This window comes from Lagopus muta, chromosome 4 (assembly GCF_023343835.1).
Source record: "Lagopus muta isolate bLagMut1 chromosome 4, bLagMut1 primary, whole genome shotgun sequence".
NCBI classification, from domain to species: Eukaryota; Metazoa; Chordata; class Aves; order Galliformes; family Phasianidae; genus Lagopus; species Lagopus muta.
The window spans coordinates 23,175,386-23,202,483 of record NC_064436.1 but is presented as its reverse complement, the minus strand read 5'-3'; the positions used below and the strand labels follow the sequence as shown (position 1 = coordinate 23,202,483).

The window sequence follows — 27,098 nt, the reverse complement described above, 5'->3', positions numbered from 1 at the left end:
AAGTGCGTCACCTCCACTGTAACAGGTTTTGACAAGCATGGCATGCAGGCCTTTTTTCACCACTGGTGAAAATAACAAAATCGCAGAATTCTAGGGCTTTGAAGGGAGTCCAACTCCTATGGTAACGCAAATTCCCTACAGTATGTTGCATAGGAAAGTGTTCGGGTGGGTCCTTCAGAGGAGACTCCACAACCTCTCTGAGCAGCCTGTTCCAGTGCTCTGGGAAGTACAACACCTAATGGTGTTGACTATTTTGAAAAATAGTGTTCTGCAGCTGAGAAGTTGCTCTAATAAACATTGTTATTGTGCTCTACGTTGTCATTTGTCATATTGTGCTCTGTTGTCATTTCCATTGAAAAAAAAAAATGGGAAGCATTACTTTTGGAGTGACCTACAGACATGTGGCTCAAGACAATTCTTCTTCACTCAGTGCAGCCCGTCAAGCCAAATGGTTGGACAGCCATAGACAAGATGGTCTTAGAGGTCGTTTCCAACCTTAATGATTCTACGATTCTATATTAAAAAACTGTTCTTAAATATACATGTTCCTCATGTAGTTTTCATATCGCTATTTAATTGCACATTGTTAAATACTCCAGAAGAAGTATAGCTTTGATGGCTGATCATGTAAGGAGGAAAACCAAGTATTAGAAAAACCAAGGTTGATTTGGAGTTGAAGTTGGCATGGGATGCAAAGGGCAATAAAAAAGGATTCTAAAAATATATAAACATTAAAGGAAGGACACAGAAGAATAGAGAAAAAAATCTGAGATGTCGAATGTCTTATTTGCCTTTAGGAATCACAGGCCTTGAGAACAGAGGGAAAATCTGAAAGAAGACAGACTTACCCTCAGTGGAGGAGGACTAGTTCGGGGAGCATTTCAGAAAACAAGGATTCTAACAAAATACATCTTAAGCCTAAGTTAACTGGAAATTGAGGGAAAAGAAACATGGCATGAAGTAACTATTGGAAATACCCACTTGGTGCTACTGCAGAATGAACACAAAGGGCCCAGAGAACTTCTCTGCAGACTTTGGTTAACCTGAGAAACATTATTACTGGATACAAACTAAGATAAGTCCCCCAAAAGCACTGACACTCAGAAAAAAGGTTAGAGATTTTTATGAAGAATATCTACATCTGTGTCTTAAAATACAAAAACTAATCATCACAGAAACCTTCCTGAAAAGGAACATTTGTAGGGACAATGAGTAAGTACATCATCGAGCAAGTTATCCTGTAATTTCCAGTATTAAACTGATTCATTTTATCTGGAACACCATTATCAATATCTATATACCCTGAGCAAAGACAAATAGTTCTACACTGGCAGTAGTTTGTTCTCTCAATTGATAGGGTTCATCTGAATTTACATCTACAAGAGAGAAATAGAAGACAGAAATCTAGCTTTGAAATTACTAATTTAGGTATCTGAACAGTCTTACAAGTGTCAATATAACAAGCAGCACCAGCAGTTTTCCTTTCAGTATTAGTCCTCTAAGTTATCATGCAAACATATCACAATTAGTGCAAAAGAATAAGTTAAGTCCTTATTAAGTATAACAATTAAGACCAGTAAGTTTACACTAGCTCTTAGACTTGCCTAATCTAAATATTAAAAACAGATTCAGAAGTCAGATGCTTGCATGTAACTTTTTCCCACAAGTCTATCTCTACCAATATAGCAGAATACAAAGCATGGGTTAGTGCATACAACATATTTCTCAGTTTCTCCTTTCTTTCATCAATTGGAATAAGTCACAGTAGTTAGAGACTACATGAACAAGCTAACAAGCCTGTTACGCTTGTTAGCAGAAGTATCAAAAGACTTCATGGAAGGTAATCAGTGTGAATACTTATACAGGGCACTAGCTAAGAGAGGTTGAACTTACTGGTCAGTTATGAAGAAGATTCCTGCATTAAATATTTAAGTATATGATTTTCACTCTGAAAACATTTGGGAAATTTTGGTTTGCAGAGAATATAGCAGAAAGAAAACAAATACCAAGACCTTGAAAGTTATTGTGGACACACTTACTGTCCTTTGCCAGGCACAACACCACCAAAATCTAGTATGATCTTTCCCACATTGTTCTCCAGGCTCTCATCTTGAAAGGACCACATCAGATAACACCCATAATATTATCTTCTTGATTGGAGCATGCTTTAAAAATATATACCTATGCAAATTTGTTAATTTAAGTTAATAAATGAAGAACAAAGTGAAGAAAAAAAGATGATTACTGCTCTTCAAAGTAAATGGGAAACTATGTCCAGCTTTATCTAAAAGCAGAAAGACGTTAATAAAATGAGATATCTTCTTTCCCTTGAAGTGTGCTGTAAATAAGCAATGGCATCCCCACAAAAGAACTGGGTATGAATTTATGAATTATTTATACTGTCTGGAATAGATTTAGGTTCTTTCAGACTCTCTGTGAGTTTTGCAGTCAAGATGCAATTTTTCAATAATTCAGATCTCATCAGAAGAAAATAAGAAACCTTGTTTGGATATATTCTAGTAAACAACTTAAAAGTGATGGAAATATACAGTGCAAGGACAAGGCAAAGTTACTGTTTAGCTGATATGTGAATTTAATTTTGTATATTATTAGGTTGACTATAACCTACAAAAGGAAGAGGCTTAAAACTGTTATTCCTGTGGAGAAGTAGGATGAACTAGAATTTCTTATGCTATGTATGTAGCATGTTGTGAAGATGTTCTGAAGGTAGGTGTAAATACTGAAAGAAAGAGAGCATGAAACCAAGGGTCATCACTGAATATATGAACATCTCCATATGGATTTTAATTCTGACTAATTCAAGAGAGTTGACTGAAAATTAAATGCTTTTTTTTTAAAAAAACAACAAACTCAGAAAAGTATATACTTTATTTATACTTTATATTTATACTTAATATATTTATTTATATATTTATACTTTATATATACTTTTTTTTATACTATATTAGGGCTGGGTGCTATGTAATGAACCCAGTACATATACAGGCCATTTCTAAAATGGTGAACAAGATATATTTTTCTCCCCCACAAATATACAATGTAGAAAAGGAAAGCTCACCCTAGGCTGTCACTTCATTTAGTTAACCTAAATTAAATCCCTGTCTCCCCCTTCCTGTACTCCTCCTAGGTGGCTAATGCTGTACAAATCTCCCTTCACCATGGTAATGCAGCATTTTCAAGTTGGAAAGACAGAGTGGACGCATTACAGCAGCTGCTTTTACCTCAGGCAGCATTAAGAGGAGTGGACATCTGCTATGTTCCAGAAATAATCACTCTTGCAAGTCCCTCCCAAGATTACAGAAAGATCCATGGGGTTCTTAGTGACCTTCAGCTGACAGCACCAGTCATAGCAGAGTGTTTTATCCCATCAGATACCCTCAGTTGAAGGCCACAAAAATGATGGAACAACACCCTTATGAGAAGAGAAGGCTTCTGGAGACCTGATGGCAGTCTTTCAGCATCTAAAGGGAGGCTGTAAGAAAGAAGGGGATAGACTCTTCAGCAGAGTCTGCTGTGATGGCAGGCTGTGATTTAGCCCAGCAGAAGGCTGAGCACCACACAATTGTTTTCTCAATTCCTCCTTCCCAGTGGGATGGGGGAGAGAATCGAAAAAACAAAGTAGAACATATGGGTTGAAAAAAAACTAAGATAAAGATAATAATTATAACAAATATGTATATATATATAAATGTATATAACAAGTGATGCACAAGGAATTGCTTACCACCTGATAACCAATACCCAGCTTGTTCCCTGAGCAATGGAAAAGAGCAAGATGCACTCCCACCTCCTTCAAAATTCCTTCCACGTGATTTCATATGGTGTGGAATATCTCCTTGGCCAGAACAAGTCAGCTGTCCTAATTCTTTTCCCTCCCAGCTTCTTGAACCTTTGCTGCAAATGGCCTTGGCTCTGTACACAGTACCAGCTATAAACATTGATGTATTATCTGCAGTTTTTCTTCTAGAATCAAAATACAGCATTATACCAGAAACTCTGAAGAAAACAATTTAATCCCAGCTGAAGCTAAGGCAGAGGACAAGGGGAAACGGTTTCAGATTAAGAGAGGGGAGATTTAGATTGGATATAAGGAAATAGTTTTTTACAATATGGGTGGCAAGCACTGGCACAGAATTCCCAGAGAGGTGGTAGATGTCCCATCTTTGGAGACATTCAAGGTCAGGCTGGTCAAGGCTCTGAGCATCTGATGGAGCTGTGGATGTTCCTGCTCATTGCAGGGGACATTGCAGGGAATTGGAACAGATAACCTTTAAGGCTCCCTTCTAAATCAAATGACTCTATGATTTCACTAATCCAGCTCTCCTATACCAACAAGAGGTAGGAGGAGGATCAGATTCAAAACAAGGCTGCAAACAGAGGCGATAAAAATCAGCCTCCAAGCACGATTCCCCATATCCTTTTACCTCGGCTGAGGATGTGTTCCAGCAAGTCCTGAGCTAGAAATCGCTGTCGCTGTGTGACACAGAGCTGAATGTAAAGTCAAGTGGATTAACATGCAGCATTGGAAAGCAGCTGCGTTGGTGTTAGAATGGTTTGCTTCAGGTTATTTCTCTGTTCCTACACACCAGAGTCCTTTTAGCTTCACATGTATAACATGGATGTCAATCTACTTTTTACTTCTGGAGCAGATTGGATTCCACTGATGTAACTACTCTGAGGACAAAACCTATAGCGCTGTAGCACTTGCAGTTTTTGTTTTTGTTTTTTTTTTTTTAAACCTTTTTACTGAAGAAAAAGAAATAAATTGAATTATTATATAATAAGTGCCACACAGTCTTCATATTTATGGAGAGCTAAATGAAAGCATTAACTGAACACTGACAGCCTGAACAAATATTCGTTTATCTGCAGCACAGCAGTGAAGAGATGCATGCAAATAATACCCTAAGACACTAGCCTCCTGCTGATATGTCACATTTGATGACCAGATATAGAGTGCATTTACTAGGAGTCTATACCTCAAGATGGAAATAACAGCAAATGACCACTTATTTTCTTCTAGAATAATTGGGGTTAAAAGTTCAGAGAAAACAATGACAAAAATTAAAGAAAGAGTATACATATATTTACCCTGAAGTGCAGAAAGCTTTCACAGACTTTTCTGAAGACTGCAGTTTCTTTCGACACCAAAGGTTTACTCAGAGGGAAAAACAAGACGTGATCCCCGAGCAAAATGTGCACTGTTCTTGTGCTAAAGTCTGTTCTTATACAGGTCTATCCCACTCCTCTAAACTTACAGACTTCAATGTAGTAAGGCTCTTGAAGGATTCTTCCTGCCTGAGAAAGGTATGTAGATTTCTGGATGTGGCTTAAAATATTGGGAGCAAGGCAGTCCGTAAAGCTGGTTTACAGTGGGATGAGATGTGGAGAAGTCTACTCTGAAAAGCTCTGAAACACTTAAACCTCATCACCCTCTCTCTTTACCTGAGAACAATGATAAGTTGTTTCTTCTGAGCAAACATGTGTTTTCCTCACATCTTAAATTTCAATGTCTTGATGTTGTTTTCCTGATAATCAGACAGATCACAAGAAGGGAAGAAAAACCAGCCTGGAACATTTTCTGGTTTAAATATCCCATCCCAAATATAAACTTAAAAGATGGACTATTCTGTGTTTACATTTTTTTTTTCTTTTTTTTAATCTTCATTGATGTTATCTGTGACTGCTTTCACTATTTCTGTGCACACAAAATATTTACAGAAAGGATAGACACATGTTGATCCCCTAAACAGAATTTGAATAATTGGTAAGTAGGTAAACAGCTTCCAGAATCATGTTTACTTTAGCATTAGTTACACTTCTATCCCCTGCTATTAATTAATGCTGGTTACTTACAGGTGTGATTTTGTAAGAAGATATGCACCATTTCATCAATTTTCTATTCCCCTAAAGGATGATAATAGGAAAGAAATGAGGTAAAGAGAAATACATAACAGAAGGCAATAATGAAGACCAGGACTTAGAGCTTCAGATGTGCCAGTAATTCAAAGACTAATTAAAAGAACCTAACCAAATAGAACAAGTTTTCAGGTCTTATTACAATCTCAAGTGTGTCATTTTTATTAAAAACACTGAAATTTAAGGTAAGACCTGCAAGACCTGTGGAAGCATAGTGCTTCAAAATGCTACAATACACGGTAAATAACTGAACACTGCGAATGTGAACATAAGATTCCTGTAGAACTGGCTGTAAGTATATGATGTATGTTAATCAAAGATATGATTCCTTTTGGGAACAACTCCCCAGTAAGAGTTCTGACATTCTCAAAATTTGCTATATGAAGTTTTTTATTGCTCTTTTTCTTATTTTCATTATCTCAGAAGCTTGTTCTTTACTTGGAGTAATAATATTTTGAAAGAAAAAAAATGGTTGTGATGTCAAAGAGATAAATCAAGAAGCTGTTGATGCTCAAGTGGTTCTTTTAATAACGAGGGACTGTGAATATCCTAATGATTAGTTCAGAATGCAACTTCTCAAGTACTAGCAGGCTTCAAAACAAGCAACAACTTGGAAAGGGATTTCATTTCAATTTAAACATACTTTCCTTCTTTCTCTGTTTTTAAAGGGCAATTTCCATCTTAATTTTTTCTTTCAGTTATTTGGTGCCCCAAAATAGTACCTTACATTTCAGTCTCCCTGAAGAGCATAGGGGAGGTAGTATTAAGTCTCAGCCATGTATGAAGTAATATTAATCACCAAGTAATACACTGTTACACTGGAGATTGATCTGGATGCAGTTACGGACACCGTGCCATCTCTACTCAAATGTGTTCTGTTCCCCCTGAAATATCAGTGTCTTTCCTTTGCTACACGTACCTTGCCTACAGTGCTATCCACTGTAAAGCCTCTGTAATTCCTACCTATTTTTCAGTCAGTGAAGCATATCAACTCTTTTAACCACGTTCCTGCAGGTACCCTTTCCATGTATGACTTCAATATCCTTCTGTAAAGAGAAGCACAAACTGAAATTGCTGTTGACCATTTATTCAAGATTAATCAGGCCAACTGAGTAGTGAGCAGAGGGCAAAATACCCATCACTGACTTAAAAATTAGGTGAAAGACAATTAACTGCAAAAATTATGAAAAACAGTAATAACAGTAAATTACATAAGGGCAAGAAAAATGATATATATTTTTTAACTTTTAAAATTCTATTATAATCATGTATTTTTTTTCCACATGCCCATATTTATTAATTAGAATCAAATGATGTCACAATCCTTTTTTTTTTTAAACTCTCTTAATCAGCAGAGAATAGTCCCAACAGTTACACTTAAGAAGGTTAGCATAACAAGTAGTACATATTGAAGAGACAATTTTGTGAAAACTATTGTATCAATAAGATTGAAATTATGTAGATTTAGAACATTCAAGGCTGAAAACCTTCTTAGTGGGGAGTTTTTCTCTTTTGTCTTTTTGTTTTGAAAGCAAATTTCAGATTTAAGTTTTCTTGTAGCATCACTGAAGTTCAAATTCTAACTCAGGCTTTTGTTCCAGAAAAGTAGCATCATGAGGTTCTAAACAAAAGTTCAACTTACGAACAACATCTGGAGACCAAGTTGTGCTCTTTTATACTACTTTGTACACCACAATCATCACAACAGTAGACTTAAAGGCATCTTGAAAGTAACAAACAACAACTTGCTAAGCATGTCACAGACTTTCAACTGAGCATATTTTAGAGTTTATTATTACTTTTTTTTTTTTTCCTTTCTTTTTTTAAACAAGGTGATATCTTGGCATAGCGATAACTTCACAACATTATATCTGTAAACTAATGGGAGACTGAAAGGAGATTATTCCTATAACTGTCTGAAAATACGTACAGCAAATAGAAGAATACACTATTTTGCTGAAAAAGAGTATTATTCATTATGGAATTTTTCCAAAATTATGCTATTTTTTTTCTTCTCCCTGCTTTTATTAAAAAAAAAAAAAAAAAAAGCAATGAGGCAATTATATATTATTTATTTAAACATTTGGAAGTGAAACTCTCCTGTTCCCCAGCTCCATACTTAAGAATGTAATGGCTTACTTCTGCAGTAAATTTATCTCAAGAACAAAAAGAAAATAAAACAAACAAAAAAATTAATCTGATATTTATGTGTCCCTTCTCCAACACTGGAGAGCTATTCCCAGTCCTCTTCTGTGAGTGATCAGTCTTTGTACCGTCTAAATACACTTATTTTCTTTTGCATTCTTGTTAAAAGGAAAGTGAATAATGCTTTACCTTCACACTGAACTACATCTGGATGTGAATGGAAAAATATACAAAACTGTTTAATAAGAGAGGGTGCTGGAAACCTTACTGTTTCTTCCTCTACCACAAACAGCCAAAAGGTGCATAAGCAAGAGCCAAATGGGATCCAGTTCCCATTTTCTACACTGCAGGGAAGTTCTCAGCAGCATAGGATAAATTGCTCTAGTCACAGGTCATCTTTAACATTTATAGACACTTTCCTTGTGAATGATCCCAGAGTGGGTCATGAACATTACAAACCAATTACACTAACATTACGCAGTGGCTTGAACTTGCCAAAAATAAAAGAAATTCAGTATGCAAGTAATGCACTGAAAATTATTAGCTAAATAACATTTTTACTTTCAAATAAAAAATTACTTCACAAAAACGTAACTAGCCCAAACGTACTCAATTCAAAATGGAAGTTAGTGTTAGTCAGAAGAAAAATACCTTAGCCCTGACCCTTGGCCAGGACTAATTGTTTCTTTCTATTCTTCAGTAAAAACTGCTGGACAGTTTAGCCACTAGATAAATTCCTTAAACTACTGCTGTTCTTTTATCACCTTTGCCACTTGTGATTGTTGGCCAAGGTTTTTCGTCTGCTTTTACAGAGAGTTTACATTCCACTGTTTTATCATTCAGACTTCCTTAAGTAATCTGAAGAACTGGCCACATAAATGACTTTATAGTATAAAGAGTGTCATATAGGAGCACCAGAAAATTGGGCACGAGATGGGAAAGGCATGCTTCAGGAAAGAAAAACAAAATGAATGTAACACAAATATTTTCTTCCCTTCTGCCACTCCCCAAAGAACATAAGTTCTGTGGAAGTGTAAGAAAGCTACTGCCTTCTTTTATACGTGCTGTGAAAAAAAACAACAAAAAAACACTTTCTGGGGTGTGCTTGATATGTCTCAAGCAATCTTGCAGTGCAAAGCCATCACCATGAGAACCAACTGAAGGCTTTTAACTGAAGGAAGTTTAAAAAAGATACTTTAAGCAGCAAAAAAAAAAAAAAAAAAAGTGGAAAATACCATGCAAATTCTCAAGCACATTATGGTTGCTGCAACAGTGCTAAGGATTACCCAGACCCCAACAGCTGGAATTGATGTGAGGCTATCAGAAGTTTGTGGGGCATCAAGTCGTCAGGGAGAATAACAAGATTGTGCTAATAGCAATGAAAAAAATGGATTGGTCTTATAAGACCTATGGAATAAGGACCTTGGACCCCAAAACAGCCCTATACTGACATTTCTGAAGTATTTTAGGATACTTGAGTACAAATCGAATTTGTTCCTAGTTAGACTAATATCTCTTCACTGCTATCTTTCTAACAATATCAGAAAGAACAGAGATCTTGAAGCACAATGCAGTAATAGGCAACAAATATAACTTACATCCATGAATTAAATTGCTAAAGTGCTTCAGGTGCTTTTCTCCAAGCATTTCAGTTTAACAGGGAGGAAATTGGCTGCTTTATCTCTTTAGGGCTTTTTGACTCTAGTTTGCAGAATAGTATTTGAACACCAGAAGACTAAAATAGCATTGATTATGCCCTAAATAACTTTGTTCTGAGTTTCCCAAGTATCTCAGAGGATGTTTTTAAGGTTTTCTATCTCTGTTGGCCTACTCATAGTTTTACTCAGTAAAGCGTGGGCTAGAATATTAATCGGAAATGTAATTTCTATGGCAGGAAAAGTTGTGGCACTAACTAATGTTTGTATTGTACAAACATTGTTTATGCACCAAAATTCTGAAGAAGAGTTTCTGAAAGGAAGAGTAAGCCAGACAGAACAAAATGTATTTTTCAAAAATAAAATATTAATTAAATTAAAATAAAAATAAGAATTAGCTTTAATCATTTAACAAAGACCAGTGATTTTGAGTCACCTACACAGATTAGTGAGCTGATAGGTTATTCACACCTATTCAAGAACCAATTCATACATCTAAAAGTTTGGTACAATAGTGGAGCACTGTACTGGTGTACCTATAGACACGTGACATGCGTGAGATTGTCAAACCTAATTTTACAGAGGGTAAAAAGTGCAGTTAATATAAACCATGTAACTGTAAAGAAGCTTAGCTGATGGCTATGATTTCAACACAGCATAAAGAAAGAGTATGATCCAACACTGTCATTAAACAGTTTTCTCTGGAAGAGTTTCCCAGATATTACTTCTTTTGAATAGCCTAACTTTTCCAAACTTTTCTTAGAGCAGGGACCAAATTCACATGGAACTTACTGGGAAGTGAATTAACTAAAAGCACATCTTAGAAAAAGAATGCATTTAAACAAACTAAATACTAGGAGAGGAGGAATACAATTCTTATTGGCTACTGCAGTGTTTGTTCTCTTCTAATATAGCTGGAAACATAGGAGCATCACGTCTGTTATTTTCGTAAAGATAAGTATCAGTCCAGGATAAGAAACAAACATTATAAAATTGATGATTTTATTTTATGATATTATGTTTAGGACATTTGTTTCAATAAAACAGAGGCATGCACCTGAAATGTTAGGACACTAGTACTTCTATGTAGAGACTGTCCTCATCTTTGTGCATAGAAGCAATTTCCACAGCCAAATAAAATGGCCAGCACAGAATCACAGTAAGATCCATGTACCTTGAGAGTAATCAAACATGCGTATGAAAGATAGTTTATCTTCAATGCTTGATTACCTATTTATATCACTATTTATATCACTGTTATTTCATACTCTTATCAGTATCTATAAATTCATTGAGCAATTTGAAAACATACCAGCCAGGCAGCTTATTAATTATTAACCAACATATAAAAATCAGCTAAACAGATAATGCTATTTGCTGTCTCTTTTTTAAGCAAGCCAAACCTAAGAATATTTTAAGAACAGGAAGTTCATGTTGGTCTACTTAAGTCTTAATACACAAACATAAAAACTCGTGCTTCTAGAGCAGTACATAGAACAGTGCTTCTTTCAGCCTGATACACAACTACCAGTACTTTAAGTCTTTGTAACACCCTACTTATATATGAAGAAGAAAAACAGCCTAGCTGAGGCATTTTTTCATGCTTTGGGGTATGAAGCTATTTAAGTTGTTTTAAAATTTCTATTCTCTTTTTCTGATACAGATACCTTAATGAGAGAGGACAGCACGCCTCCTCTTGAGAGCAGTCACATGCTAATGACCTGTTCTTTCGCCTTCTGCTTTCTTGGGGAATAGAGATTAATACAATGGCAGTTCTCTGGCAGTAATAGCACAGTGCTCTTTGAAAAATTTTATATTTAGCTCATTATCAAGGACAAGAAAAACTGCTGCTGATAAAAGAGCAACTTTAATCCGATAATGTTACTGTAATATTTACTTTAACCTTTTTTAATGTCAGATGTGTAATAATCAAAACCTGTGAGAATACAACAATAGGTGAGAAAGGCTGCTGATCTTTCTTGATGTCTCTTTGCCTTAGTAGCTAACAATTTAAACCATAGCATGAGCCATGCAAGTCCTGCATTCTATTTATGTTACGCACAGTATAAAGGTGATGGCTCATATTTAGTTTCAGATATGAATCTGTAAGCATCTGCAGAGTTCAGTGACTTTTACAACCAACAGTGCCTTTAATATTATGTGTCACCAACCAAGAATCTCTACTGCCTATCCTACTGGGATCAGTTTTATTCAGGTGAGAATGAATTGCCTTTCTTAACAGACGACAGAAACTTCATCTTTATCTCTTGCTCTCCTCTCTATATGTATACGTAAATCTAATCAGATTACAAACTCAGGTGAAAATTTTTGACAAAACTTGAACTTTTAAGAGAGTTATTCTGGAGAAGCCTTGTTACAGGATCTTAACACAATAAAAGTACAACATAAAGTGAAAAGTAGACATAGAAAACAGCTCAGTTCCAGATCTTCACACATACTTTTGTGGGGGCAGAAGAGTTGCCTTGACAAACAGATTACATAATGCAGTAGCATTTGGGAACTTCCACAAAAAGGAGAAATGGTGAGAGAAATACAGAGCAATTTACAAAAACAGTAGTTCCCATTGAGTAATGGAGACCTTTAGGTTAGCAACGCTAACAGGGAAAAATTACATTGTTGTGAAAGTGAAGCAACTGTTTCTGATGAAAATTTACCCAGAAACACTCCAAAACAATCACATATGCATCCTTGCATATCACAGAATCACAGAATTGTAGGGGTTGGAAGGGACCTCCAGAGATCATCGAGTCCAACCCCCCTGCCAATGCAGGTTCCCTACAGCAGGTCACACAGGTAGGCATCCAGGCAGGTCTTGAACATCTCCAGAGAAGGAGACTCCACCACCTCCCTGGGCAGCCTGTTCCAGTGCTCCGTCACCCTCACTGTAAAGAAGTTCTTGCGCAAAAAGAACTATATTAAAAAAAAAATATATATATAAATATATAAATTATAAATATTATAAATATAATAATATTATATAAATAAATATATATAAAAATATATGCAAAAAGAAACCTCAGCAAACACTATCTTCTTTTCATAGCATTCATAAGATTGTTCAACAGGCAATGCGTTAGCTGAAACTACAGTGAAACTCTTCACAGCATTACCTGACAGGAATGCTGGCTATGTGAGAGAAAAGCAAAATGAGCTAACTTAAAAGAATGAAAAACAACAGACACCTGAATAATTTCAGCAATTTACATGGGTCTGGAATTTCTCTTACTTGACCTGCAGACAAGTGCAAAGCATAAGATATTTTTCGAAATCCAACAGACTAGCTGACAAATACGGCTAAGCCTATGCTAGTAAATCACAGGCCTTTAAGAAAACATCTGCAGTGTGTGTTCGCCTCAGAAAATAGCTGAAGGACACCACAGGAAACCATAGTTTCACTGCGTTTTTTAAGGAATGCTAAATCAAGCATAGTTGCTTTACTCCTATTCAGGAAATGTGAAATCTGAAGGAAAAAAAAAAATTATAATCAGAGGAATGGAAGTGTTTTAGAAGAAGATTCAAAATCAATTTTATGTGTTCACTCTAAGACAAGAGAACAGCAGAAAATATTCAGAGAGAGTTATTTAAGCTTGAATTTAGGAAAGGCTCATAACAAAAGTGCTAGTAGTTTAATATCACTAAGACTTGAGTTTAAGCTTCTTACTCTTTATGGCCCGTAGGATTTCTCTCCTTTTTGCTTTTGTTTTCTCATAGGTTTGTACATATTATTGTTATTATTTTTAGAAGTAATAGAATTCACATTTACATTTAGGGTATTTGTTAGTCCATAGCTGTCCAACCTTTTGGCTTGCCTGGGCTGCACTGAGTGAAAAAGAATTGTCTTGATCCACATATATGTAAGTCGCTCAAATGCAATGCCTCCTATCTATTTCCATGAAAAACACAGATGCAAAGAGCATATTAATACTATTTGATGGAGCAAATTCTCAACTGCAAAGTACTTTTTTTTCAGCATAGTCACCATCATTAGCTCAGCATTTTCATCAGCAATGAAGAAGAGCTTGCGTGCTATGCTCATAAAACCTGCACCACTGTTGCTATTGTCACTAGTAAAATGTACCACCTGCCACCTCACTGTGCACACATCCACTGTTTGGTCTCCATAAACTTTCAGTAAACATCAGTGAATGTCAGCGGGTACCATTTTTTCCACCATTCAATTCCATGCCTTTATTTCATATACACTACAGTGTTGAACTCCATCCTGTCAGAACTCCCTCTGCTGCACACAGCAACATGTCATGGGATATTGGTGGGAAGGTTCAACCTTTACTTCTATACCTCCAACATCTGTCTCTGATGTCATGGATTAGCATAATAAAATAGTAGGCATTACTTTAAAAGCAGCCCTCATAAAACTGTATGTGTATCTATCTATTAAACAAGACCAACAAATCCATAGAACCAGTGGGATAGTTGACCTTATTTTTGTGAACTAATACATTAGTGTAATTCCATGAATGCGGTTTAAATTCTCAGTGTGTTCTGAAGACTGGACTCGCTTGTGTTAGTTAATTTCTCCTACAACATACACTCTGACTGTATTTCAAAATTTCTCTGTGATATAACTCACAGCATCTCTTCCATCTTCTCCTAAATGCTCACAGATCTCCTGGACCTAGATTCTAAGTATTTCTATGCATATGCTGATTTAGATCTTTCAGTATTCTCATATTATTATGCAGTCTCTTTATCATGGTGAAATTGCCATGGTCTTATTTTTCTTCCATAATTTCACTCCATGCTAGATAATTTTCCTTGTTGGAACTCTTCTCCCATTTGAAAGTAACCTTAGATCCATTAAAAATGGGTAAATCCCTGTGCAATCTAGTGAGTTCTGTTTCTCTTTATTCATCAAGCTAACAAAGGGGGGGGGAAAAAAAAAAAAGCAAGAATATTTATAGCTAGAAACAGATAAAAAAAAAAAGCTACATTCAGTTACAGAGTGTATTGATCCATGTAAACAGGAATGAACTTCAGATATAACTAGGTGTTCCACACAAAAATAAACAGAAAACATTTTGGTAAGTCAATCTCAAAACATGCAGGTATATTTTCTTATAACTGTACTTGACAGATACAGGAAAGATTTATGGCTTCCCCAAGGGACTTAAGATTTACTTAAAAAGCAGCTAACTTTTTCATTGTGGATCTTCAGGCAACTTCTTAGAGTTTGAGGGAGAATCCAATCAGGAGAAAGGTATATGGAGAATTTAATTAAATAACACATTACTACCACTGATTTAATGGACTTTAAGACATATTTTGAAAAATATTGTTCAAAAATTTAAAGTTGTTGTTAATCTGCAGTTTTCTGTACCACTTTATCTGCAAGTCTGACAATACCCTGACACGAGCATTATTTCTTTATGTTACCTAATCCCTGGATGTATGATGGCCTGTTTTTCATGTGTTTAAATATAAGAGAACAACATGTGAGAGAGATGCATTTTTGCAATTTTAAGGGGAAAAAAAAAAAAAGTTCACTTTCATTCTCAATAAGGCAAAAAGAAAACTACCACCATAAAATTAGGAATTCAGTATTTCCTTTCCTAGAATACCAGGATTGGCAACAATCAGATCTTTAGAAATTAAATGGTTTAAAGCTTGAGAGCAACATTCCTAGACATGCTGAACACAAGCATAACTTTTGTGTGAGCAGTTAGCAATCTGGGCCCTCCTTCTGCAAAACACTACACCACAACAAGAGAAGGAAGCATCCTTTATCTTTCTTTCCCTTAGAGACAAGCTTAAGCAGCAGTTGTTTAAGATACATGCTTGGAAGAGAATAACAGGATCAGAGGAAACTGTCTTGGTCTTCAGATCAGCCTTTTTTTTCATTGAGTAATCATGGATTGTAACTCTTACAGATATATAAAAATAAGTGGGGGAAAAAAACAAAAAACAAAAACCAAATGCATTCAGCATTATTTTAAAAGCCTTATCAGTCATTGTCCTGAACTGCTGTATGAATTTACAATGGCAAGACTGAAGCTCTTTGAGTTGTTTTCTTTTAAAAGACGAAAAACAAAAAGAACCAAAATGGACTAAAATTGCCAACTGTGCATCTGTAAATTTTAAAGGGATAGCTCTGTGAGATAGGGAGGGAAAAAAAAAAAAAAAAAAAGAGATAACAGAACTCTGACCTCTGTTCACACACACACAAAAAAAGGAGGCAGTGTCACTATGGCAACCCACTGATTACAGATGGAGGTAGTTGACATTTTTCTCTTTTTTTCCTCTCTGCATAATCTCTCTAAAGGCTAAAGAACAACTCAGGAAAATACCTTTTCTGGAGGTATAGATTTTTGTTTCAAACTGCATTGCTGAGTTTTATCCACTGTGCAGCACTGTTACAACAAACTGAAAATGTGAGAGGTACCAAATTGCTCCCTGGACCTTACATTCAGTAAGGTCCTTGAATGCAGAGGACTTGCATTCATTTATACTCACCGTGAATTTCAGACAATCTATGGTGTCATTGCGAATCAGAAGATATACCAAATCCCTAAGCTTACATAAATTTCACCCTGTCATGCCTTTTAAAAGCCTCCTTTCACTATGAAACAGGCTATTAATCCTCTTTTTTTTTTTTTTCCTGCACTTCAGAAAAGGGACTCAACACTACTGAAACAGTTGATAAACACTTCCCTGTAACATACACATACACAGGAGCTGGTTTCTCTATTATTCCTTTCTTGGACAGAGTGAAATGCCCTATGAGTTATATTGGCATTATCATTGTGAAAATGGGCTTATTGGCTTCTTAGCTGGATTAGCAAGAATGACTTACTTTATATTAGTACCAAGTAGTAAGTAATTTATGAACTTCTCTTATTGGAATGCATTCCCATCAAAGAGCTCAGCAAACAGCATTAATTTTCACAGAAAACAGGGGACCCTGCAACAAAATTATGTTTTCAAACATAGCTTGTTTAGCACTTGTAGAAGGGCTAATGAACTTTGGATTCTCTATATTTAATATCTATACATATCCCGAAAGTAGCATCACTACTCAGTTAAAATTGTTCCATGTTTTGCAAGCTAAAGACCAGAAGAAGTGCTTTAAATTATTATTTTTTTTTTATGAATACATAAAATACATTTTTCCTAGGGGAAAAAAAAAAAACAACAATCTATTTAATCTTACCAATAATAGTCAATGCCAAAAAAAATATTAAATTGTCTCTGTGAATAACACCTTTAAATCTGGTGTCAAATACGAATTTAGATTTTTCTTTAAAATGTATATTAGCATTGAAGTATTTCAGGTGCCAAAGAATTGTAATTATAAATCCTAAATTCCTCCTTTTTTTTTTTAATATTAGTCTTAACTGTAAACTCAGATTGCTAGACAGTTTAATAGAGTTGTAATCTGCAGGGCTTTCTTCATCATTTTTCATTTGACAGTTCTTTTATAAGGGTCATAAAGGCAATGGTCTGTAAAATCTATTTCAGGTTTTCCTGTTCAGTTGTACTAATCCTGGTATCTTTTTCTTTTCTTTAAGAGGCTGATGTCTTTCTTTTTTCAATTAGAATTCTCTGAATGATTCTTCATGATGTGGAAAGTCTTCGTCTCTTGAAGGAACCCAATTCAGTTAACCTAAAGTGACCTCAATTTTGTACACAATAGAAATAATTTGTTTTCTTTACCTCTACCTTTTAGCACAGTCATGCTTAGATGATCTTTTCTAGTAACCTCAGTAGGAACTTAAAAAGAGGATTTAGGTAAAACATTATTAGAACAGAAAAGCTAATTGAAATTTCAATAAAAAAATAATTGCCACAGCCTACTACAATAAAGAGGTCAAATCATCCACTTACGCTCATAGTGTACATTGTCAAAAATACACCGATGCAAAACAAAAACAAACAAACAAAAAAAACAATAATGGAACCATTGATCTTGCATTCATTTGCAATTGGGAAGAGGGTAAAACAAAACTTTTATAAACCTCTTCTCATCACGGCACAATGAGCATACACAGAGGAACAGAAAGTGTCCAGCTGTATGCTATCAGATTTACACTACTTCGCGATATTTTATAGAAGCTTGTGCTTATATAGACATGGGCTATTCTGTAATGCTTCTGATCATGCCTTTCTGTCAGATAAGCAAGAAGTGCACTGCAATATGCCCTGGAAGTTTTCCTTGTATTCTCATAGATTTAAAACACAGTGTAACGGGTTTTATCTTCCAGTTGTGCTTTCCCCCATTAAAATACACATGTTCACTAAGGGGAGCATCTTCACACTAATTATTGCCCTTCCTAGAGCAAACTAGTATTCTACCCTTGACGTACTCAGGTCTTTGCCATCCAGGCGACTGCTGTTCTCAGGATTTTGACAGACATCAGCTAATGGCCTACTTCTGTTAGAAGAGGAATGTATAACATCAATGTCATATTTTCTATAACTAGAACTATTATCTTCTCATTCTGTACTAATAATAGAGTCCTACCATTCATGGTTGTTTAATTTACCATGATACGTGAAGGAACAACTGTGTAAGCAGTAATTTGGAAAAGGAATGGAAATTCACCTGGATCTTTTATTAAATCTCATCAAATGTAACGATTGTGGCTACATTTCTTATGAAAAACATTAAGGACTTTTCTACTCGATTTTGATAACTTGATAGAACTACAAGAACAGAGATGTTAAGCCTACTTATTTCGAGAGTCACTACACATGTGCAATATAGAAAATTACACATGGTCCCTAAAGAAAATAGAAAAGATCATGAGTCAGAGAGATGAATCGTCTCAGTATTTAAAAAGAGGTATACTTAGAGTCAATACTTACCCTAAGCCTAAATTCACACTACAGGTAAGGAAACAAAATGAGAAAAAGAAATAGATTTCCAATCCCTTGCTATTAAAAACGTAACCATTTTTTGCAAGTATCTCTGCCAGTTCAATGGAACATGAGCATAATACACCATAGATAATGCACCATCAAGTGCAATCAATGGTATTTGCTGACAAGAACATTTTAATTATGCATTACAGAAATGTAGTTAATTTTGGAGGATCTTTGTACTTGTAGCCTCAATTCATAATTATTTCAAGAGTTCCATATGTCACAGCTTGATCAATTGAAGGGCAAGGAAGCACTGATGTATACATTACAGTGATACAATATCTGTAATAAAAATGCAGCACACAGCAATCTTCCTCACCACCACTCGCAATACAGTTTAATCTGTCTTATTAACACTCACCCTACGTACCCAGTGATAATGGCAGGCCTAGCCATTATTCCTTTGCAAGAACTAGCCAACTATAATGACCAAGACATAAAACCATAGTCTGTCTAAAAGTGTCAATAGACTCCAAAAACTGCACTGAAATAATTTCCTCATTAGCACGAGACTGGTTTTCACACAGAGATCCTGCAGTCAGCAACATTTTCTACAGCCACATAGAATAGTCTTTCCACCTTGATCCTATTAACTCCCAGTTGCCAAACTAGTGTCACGCACAGCAAAGCTAAACTCTGACTACATAATTTTCAGGACCTTCCACGGCAAAGAGAAAAACCATCATTGCTCAGAACACTTCTGTCTGCACATTTAGCACCAAGGGGCTGATGCAGGAGAGGTAATGTGCCACCTAAACTGCTTTTCACCAGAGCTATGAAGCACAAATAAGCTTGCCAGCTTGAATCTGAGTGGGCAGCAGCACAGCCACAGCTGAAAGCAAGCTGATAAAGAAAGGTCAAATGTGATGGGAAGATCAAGAAGGTATCAGTTTAGGGGTGGTGTTTAGCAATACTGCCTGTAAATGGCAACCAATGAGGTGGCCTGAGGACAGTCCTTAGGAGACAGAGGAAGAAGAACAAGTCTCAGATCTCTAATGGAAATGGAAAGTAAACAAAAGCTAAAAAGAAGCGCTTCTTTGATTCTACGAACAGAAAGGAAGCTAGCAGGGTACACAATACCAGTCTAGATAAAAGAGAAGAAGATGACAGATCATAGGATTTGAGAGAAAAACTAAAGATATGAAGCCTGAGAAACGTTCTCAGCATTGTACCATTTTCATGACAATTTTTCAGAGAAAAAACTAAGACAATTTAAAAGAAAATTAAAATAATAATAATAATAATTATAAGGTACTATAGCTTTTTCTTTTCAAGTTCGTTCGAACTGCTGAAATAAATTACTGTTTATACAGTTAAAAAAAAAAAAAAAAAAAAAAAAAAAAAAAAATCAACCCGAAACAGTATGTCTACATAGGCCTTCCCCCTCTCTGTCACAACCAATTTGACATGGGATTGGATATCATACATCAGATCCCTGATACTGTATGGCAGTTTATTGCAAATATGTGGCTTGTGTAATCCTGTAACTCACTAACACAGCTGATGGAAACTTCATTGCATTGCACTGGAATCAGGATTTTGCATTCTATTCTCAGTCACAGTTGTAAGAGAGGGGCTATTGTCTTATGCCTTCTCTCAAAGCTCAGTGGTTCTTGAACTTTTTGGTCCAAATTGGGATTTTCAAAAAAAAAAAAAAAAAAAAAAAAAAAAAAAAGTCATATTCCTTATAGAATAGATGAACAGCTTAGGATATTCTCACAGAAGACTGAGGATGTACACTCTGAAATCTGAAATCTCTCTGAAAAGGAAGGTATGAAATTTCTCTCCCCTATATTCTGGGCAAGTAGTGTTCTAACTGCCAAATCACTGTGGAACACTAAGATAACCTCTGGGAAGAAACAAGCTGAAAGAGGTTTGAAAGAAATCACTCAAGAAAAATAAAAACAGCTTGTAAATCTTGAGTGAAGAGTAATTAAAGCCTCAAATAAAGTGGACAGACTTCACAGGAGAGAAGAATTTAAGACGTATCCATGCTGTCTGTGCTTTTCATCTCCTTCATAATGAGGCAACAGTTAATTGAAATTGTATACAATAAGAAGCCCTTTTCAACCAACAAACATGATTTTACATAGTATCTTACACTGTTATGTAACATCAACATAAGAATCCAGTCAAATAAAGCAGAAGTAAAATCCATATTATTTTCTAAACTGACTCTACAGAGAGTTATAAATTGCATTGCATTCAGATAGTCTACTAGATCTAAGAGTTCCCTCCTTTTGACTTTACACCTGAAAGAGCAAAAATGGATAGTGAAATTTTGTAAATATTTGCAAAGTAACAGAAGCATTGCTCCCTTTTTTCATTAGGAACACTAATGAAAATTAACAGTTCCAGTTGTTTTGAGAGTCTGTTTTTAGAACTACTGACACAGAGGAGAGAAAGAAACTACGTACCGAAAGTAAAATGATACAGTCCAATATGTATTGTGAGACAGGATGGTGGTTCTTTACCTCAAAAAAAAAAAAAAAAAAAAAAAAAAAAATTATTTCACCCTTGTCATGGACCCTTTTACCTTCTGTCCTTTCATTCACCTGACATTTTGAAATGGAAGATCTATAGCAGAAGCTAAAATAAAATGTATGGCTATTTGAATCACGTGAACTTTTGTCCTATAACCAACTTGGGTAGGTAGGAATTAACTTTGCATATTGCATTCAGAAGACGCCTCATAGAAAGTAATGTCAAATTTAAAAGCTCTTGCACTTTCCAGTAGAAAAAATTATGTATTAATACTTAACCTGATGATTATGCTCTCAGACAGTTACAGAAAAAGACGACTATTATTTTAACTAAAGATAAGATAGCAAATATCATTCTTACTGAAAAGATGGAATAAGTTACATCACTGTATAAATGTTGAGTAATGACTGAGTCTCAGCAAGCTTTATTATTATTCTTAACATTGAGATGGACATTTTTTTGCAAACCAGTCTGATTTGGATTCCAGAATGGAACCATTGTTAAAAAAATATGAAACTTATTAAATATATAAGAATATATATATTCTGCTCCAATATACTCCCTTAAGAAACATCCTTTACCACTGCAGAAATAAAACAAATTTGAAGATATAAAAGAACACTCCACCTTCCAGATCTGATCTTGAGCAATTTATTCAATTCTATCTTAGAGAAGATGACCTCAAGAGAGTCTATTACTAAAAAGACATTGGGTAGGAAGAAATATATGCAGAAAAGAGGGCACAGTGTAAATGTTTTAGTGCAAACACAAGAGAGGTAGTTCTGACCAAATTTGTTTTATGAACATATATATTTAATAAATACAGGTATATGTTATATATTTGTAAATGTACAATCAAGTTTACTTAAAGTTAACTGGAAAACTGCCACTTAAGAACAAGAAAGGAAAACAAGTTGAGAGAAAAATGTTTCCTTCCTTATGCAAATATTTTTTTTTTCTTATTGTCATAGTCACACAAAAGAATGAAGGCTTACTCATGATTTGCTATTGACTGACAGGTTTGCAGTTATGCATGGGGAGAAAAGGTTCCACTCATTCTTCTTTTCTGCTTTCTCCCATCCCCCCAGCTTCTACTTTTAAATTTACTGCCACTAAACACAGGTTGCTTTCAAACCCTCTCACTCTGTGATTCCTTGAAAAATCACTGTGAGAAAAAAAGGAACAGCATCCAATCATCCCCTACTAAATCAAGGTGAAATTCCGTACCCCAGCCTGCAAGAATATCAAAAGTTCATATCTATTTCTTGTGCTTTTCTCGCCTATCACTTCCAGCTTTGTCCCTTTGGCTTTGACACTCTGCTGTTTCTTTTTCATATGCTGTCTTCATTTGTTTCCTTTGCCCTACTCTTAGGGTGGCTCAGGCTCTTGCTCCTCCTTTGAAAGGCTCCTAGGTTTCCTTCTTTCAGAAGTTACTCCAAATAGCCACTTCCTGAAGAACAACCTGTTTTCTCTATAATTTGATACTGATTTTTGTCTGTACACATAGAAAGCTGCAGACATCTGCATTTTTCAAAGTAATTTTTTCTCTCTTATAAGAAGCATCTCGAATTAGATACCTTTATTTGTGGTTCATTTATTACTGATCTGCTCACATTTAAACTAATTATCTAGAATTTGTTAATTCAATGTGCTACGATATCTAAAGTATTTGTTACAGTTGGTGTTACAGCTGGAAAGATTATCACAGTGAAAATGGGAAAAGAAATAAGCAGAGGAGAAATGCTCACCTGTATCTGAAATCCAGATTCACAGGAAAGACTCCACAGAAGAAGGATCTCCAGAAAGACACCCTTACCCAGTGGCAGTCAGCCCTTAAATGGGGTCCAGGAAAGGTAGAGCCAGGCTCCATCCCATCCAGTCACACAGCTGAATTGCCTTCACCTGTGCTCCCATGGCTGACACAGTCCTTTCTCAGATGATCAATCAGTGGTTCAGGCCATGACTCAACAGTTTCTGTACAGTATTTAAAACAAAAATGTATTTAAAATTGGTTAGTTAGCAGGCAAAATAAAAATTTCTCAATTTAGACCTTGTCTTTGCTCTATGCAAGTAGGCAGCAGTAACCATCAAACCATATTGAGCAGTAGTGAATGAAAAGCACACTGCTTCAGACTGCACAGAGAAACTTTTGCATTCACTGTTCAGAGTTTTTTCAAGTAAAAGAAATCAGTATAACTGGCCGAAAGCTTTAGATTAAACAGAAGTAAATAAATGCACTGTGCATTTCCATATGTGCATATATACATATGCATATATACAAGATTACATGCTAGGAGGTATCCACGCATATTAATTGTTCAGCTGCAACTTCATAAATATACAGAAGCAGCAGAGGCTGTGATAGTTAGGCTTGATTTTCAAAGTTAATCCAGCAAACTGGATTGGTGGGTAGAGAAGACACTTGCTCATTTCTAAAAAGTCTATTTGAGAACTGCGGAAAATAGTTAAGAGTTTTACATTAAAAAAATTAGTTGATGGCACATAATTTTCTGACACTAACACTTTGACAAATAACAGGAAAATATTTTTAAATAATAATGAGAAACTTCAAAATGCAGACAATTTTCACAATGAAGTACATTTAATAAGTTCAAAAATAAGAGCAGATCTAAAAATATTCTGATATAAAGTGAAAATTTTAAAATCCCAAAATAAATAACTGTTTTGTCAAAGCATCTCAAATTATTAAAATAAAATGTTTTAGGGCTTCCTCTTTGTGACTTATTCATAAAAATGATGTCTTTTCCTTTTGCAAAAGTATTTTTCCTCTTTTACAAAGCTCCTATGTCTTGCCATTCACTGGGATATTACTTCTACAGGGCAATGGAGAAGAACAACAAATCACCTCCAAAATGTATCAAATCCAAAACTCAGAATTCTGTTGCTGACTGCCTTGGTGCCATATAGCCCTAGGAGCATGAAGGCCCGATTATCTGCATCTTTGCCTTCCCTTACCTCCCATTTTCCATGTCTGTTTATCTAAGAAATATAAACACTATGCAAAACATGTTAGCTAAACACTGTAATATTTTGTAAATGTTATCCAATAATACATGCACACACAATCTTAAAATAAGCAGGATGCTATGACTGCACCAAGTTAGCATACTCCAATTGGCACTAGCAGCTTCATAAGCAAGAATGACCTTCAGGGAGACTGAGCAAGTCCCAGTGAAAAACATAAAACACATTCCAGAGCATGTCATCAGCTACAGATCTCATTGTAACACCTTTTCGTATGTGAAGTCCATTTTAATTGGAACACTTTCTTTTTTTTTTTTTTTTTTTTAAATCAGCCCTGTCAGAGACAAATTGGTAATAATGGCAATGTGTCACTGCATTACTTGTCTGCACATAAATTGAATATAAACTTAAACATTTTCAAAGTGATGTGGTTCCAAGCAGTAGGAAGCTTCTTTTAGCTGCCCTCTGCCACCTGCTAGCCTCACTGATGACCATTTTGATATGTTTCAGAAGAAGCTGTGTCTACCCTGAGGCATAAGGGTGCTTTTGAACCATCAAGCCTTGCTGAAGTCCGTACATACATATCCAGACAAAAATATCGGTATATTAGTGATTGCTGTATTAAAAGCAGATGTTCTATGCACCATGTGACATACCTAAAACCTCCAGTTAACAGTGAGTAAAACATTTAACAACTGCTGACTTGATCTTATGCACCAATAGCACAATAAGTTTTGGATTCCTATTGGTGCCAGATATTCTTTTAAAACAACTAAGTTAAATTCACTGTAAATTCACGTGGCAGAGGCATGTTGATTATCATGCCCCTCTTGTCTGCTTCTGTTACCAATTTGTAATCTGCTACTGATACCCTGATATGCTCCAGCTTTCATAAATATCCATAGACCTTCCTTTACACCACCTGTTAGGGTGTAATACTGCTGGATTCTTATGACTGTAACAGCTGTTTACTCATTTTTTAATCTTATTATACTGGGTAAAGAGAGGAACTTGTAATCAGAATTATAGTCACTTAGTTTTGAAAGAAAAAAAAACAGTGAGAAGCTGTATGCCAGCTTGACAAGAAACTCAAGATAGCTTGTGTTTTTTGTATTTCAAGTCTTTACCTCAGTTTAGCTATAACTACCTAAGTGCCCCTTCCTTGACAATGTGAAATTTTGAAAAGAGTATTTAACATTTTTCACAAAATGTTTGTGTACCACCTCTTTGCTCTTCACATTTTCCTAAATCTATCTTCTCACTTTGTTTGTATTTTAGTCTTACTACCTCTGTACCTTAATCTTCTTAGATTTTAAATCCATATAAAGATTTTGTTATGTTTTGTATGTATTTCTTAAGAAATGTGACTTTTGATGCTATCTACTTGTTAGAACAAGAAGTACATTAAAAATATATTAAGTAATAAAGCATGAGGAGACAGAAAGCAGAGAAAAATTTAAAAAACAGTTACTGGAAACTATTTCCAGAAAAGCATGGTTGCCTGAAAATGGAAATGGTCATTTTATAAAAGGAAGTTTTCATTTCCATCATCACCTTGAATTCTAACATTTGAGCCTGTTTCAAGTTTGTCATTTCTCAAGGACACTGTTTATATATATAGTATAAGTGGTAAATAGATTTTCTTCCTGTATCAAACCATCAAAAATTCATAACAAACATACAACTATCAGCTAAATTACTAATAGGGATTTCAGTCTCTGCTACTGCTTATGACACATTCCACACTGCCAATATTCTTCACAATAAATTGACTGATGCACTGCAACTCTTCACACACAAACCTCTTTGACAAAATGGAAATACATTTCATGAAACATTTGCAATTCACATGCATTTTTACAGACTTCCCACTGATGACTGACTGTGGAAGCAACAACAGTACACACCAAGAAGGCTGAAGGACAGTGAATGACAGCTTCACTTTGCCATGATTCAGCTTGCTCAACTTTGAAATTTGCATAAATTCTGAGCAGGCAGAGGCCTAAACATTAATGGCATTAACTATGCTGAAAACTGTTTCATCCTATACATCAGCTCCAAGCAGTCAAACTAGCTTTACATTTTGTAAGTATTGAAAATTTAAGCATAAGCCAAAGATTATAATTAGCCCATATAACAAGGAAGCATCTCCAGAGATAAGCGACAGCTGCTCCTTAGCCAGAACTTTCTTCAATTTTTCTTTCTCAATGGCAAGAGATGAAGCATTTCTTAGACAGTGAACAAGCATTTTCCTTGAGTTAAAACAGTACTCACATTTATGACTACTACCAATATTGAACCCACTACTGAACTAACCTATTAAGTACAAGTTCTTAAAAATGGTTACATATGTAGACCTTGTACCATATCTACATATGACATGATAAGACAGAAGATAAAAATTAAAAGATATATGAAAAATGAATATATATTGTTTTAACTTTTATTTCTCTTACCAAACTAGGTCTTTTTCTTGTTTGTTTGTCACTAAACATGCTATTGTGTATTAAACATAACATCTAAATCTGCAAGAGCTTTTATTTCTATTTTTTGGCAAAATCCTAGATCATGCCCTCTAAGTGAAAGAAGCCTTTCACTGTTGTAGTTTTTGCATCCATTCCTATCCATCTCACTGGCCTGCTTCCTTCTCTGAAAAAATATAGCCTCTGAATCCAGGCAAAAAGCATTTGCTTTTAATGCAGCACTGAAGCTAAACAGGCAGCAATGTCAGTAGGTATGAGCAATGCCCTTTTTCATCAAGATGGAATGTAGCAGAAAACTTGAGCCAACATAAAAATCAGACATGAAATATATTACAGAATGCCACATAAGTTTTGTTATGTCAAGGTTTTTGATTTTATGTGCTGCTTACTCATTATTTCTGGTATGTTTTTAAGTACATCAGACTAACTCAATCAAGAATGGTTCCAGGTTATTGAAAAGACAACCATAAAAATTCATTAAGAAATAAATTGGGATAACTATGTG

At 35.3% G+C, this 27,098-nt stretch overlaps 1 long non-coding RNA gene across 2 annotated transcripts; it reads right to left on the bottom strand.

The window, feature by feature from the left end:
* Positions 1-3,454: 3,454 nt before the first annotated feature.
* Positions 3,455-23,019, bottom strand: LOC125692229 (uncharacterized). Of its 2 annotated transcripts, none has more exons than XR_007376527.1 (3): positions 22,874-23,019; positions 21,059-21,115; positions 3,455-3,493 (listed from the first exon to the last, which is right to left on the bottom strand). It is a non-coding gene; the product is annotated as an uncharacterized LOC125692229 (long non-coding RNA). The 2 variants fall into 2 exon arrangements; XR_007376528.1 differs by lacking the exon at positions 3,455-3,493 and adding an exon at positions 6,908-6,986.
* Between the last annotated feature and the right edge of the window lie 4,079 nt (positions 23,020-27,098).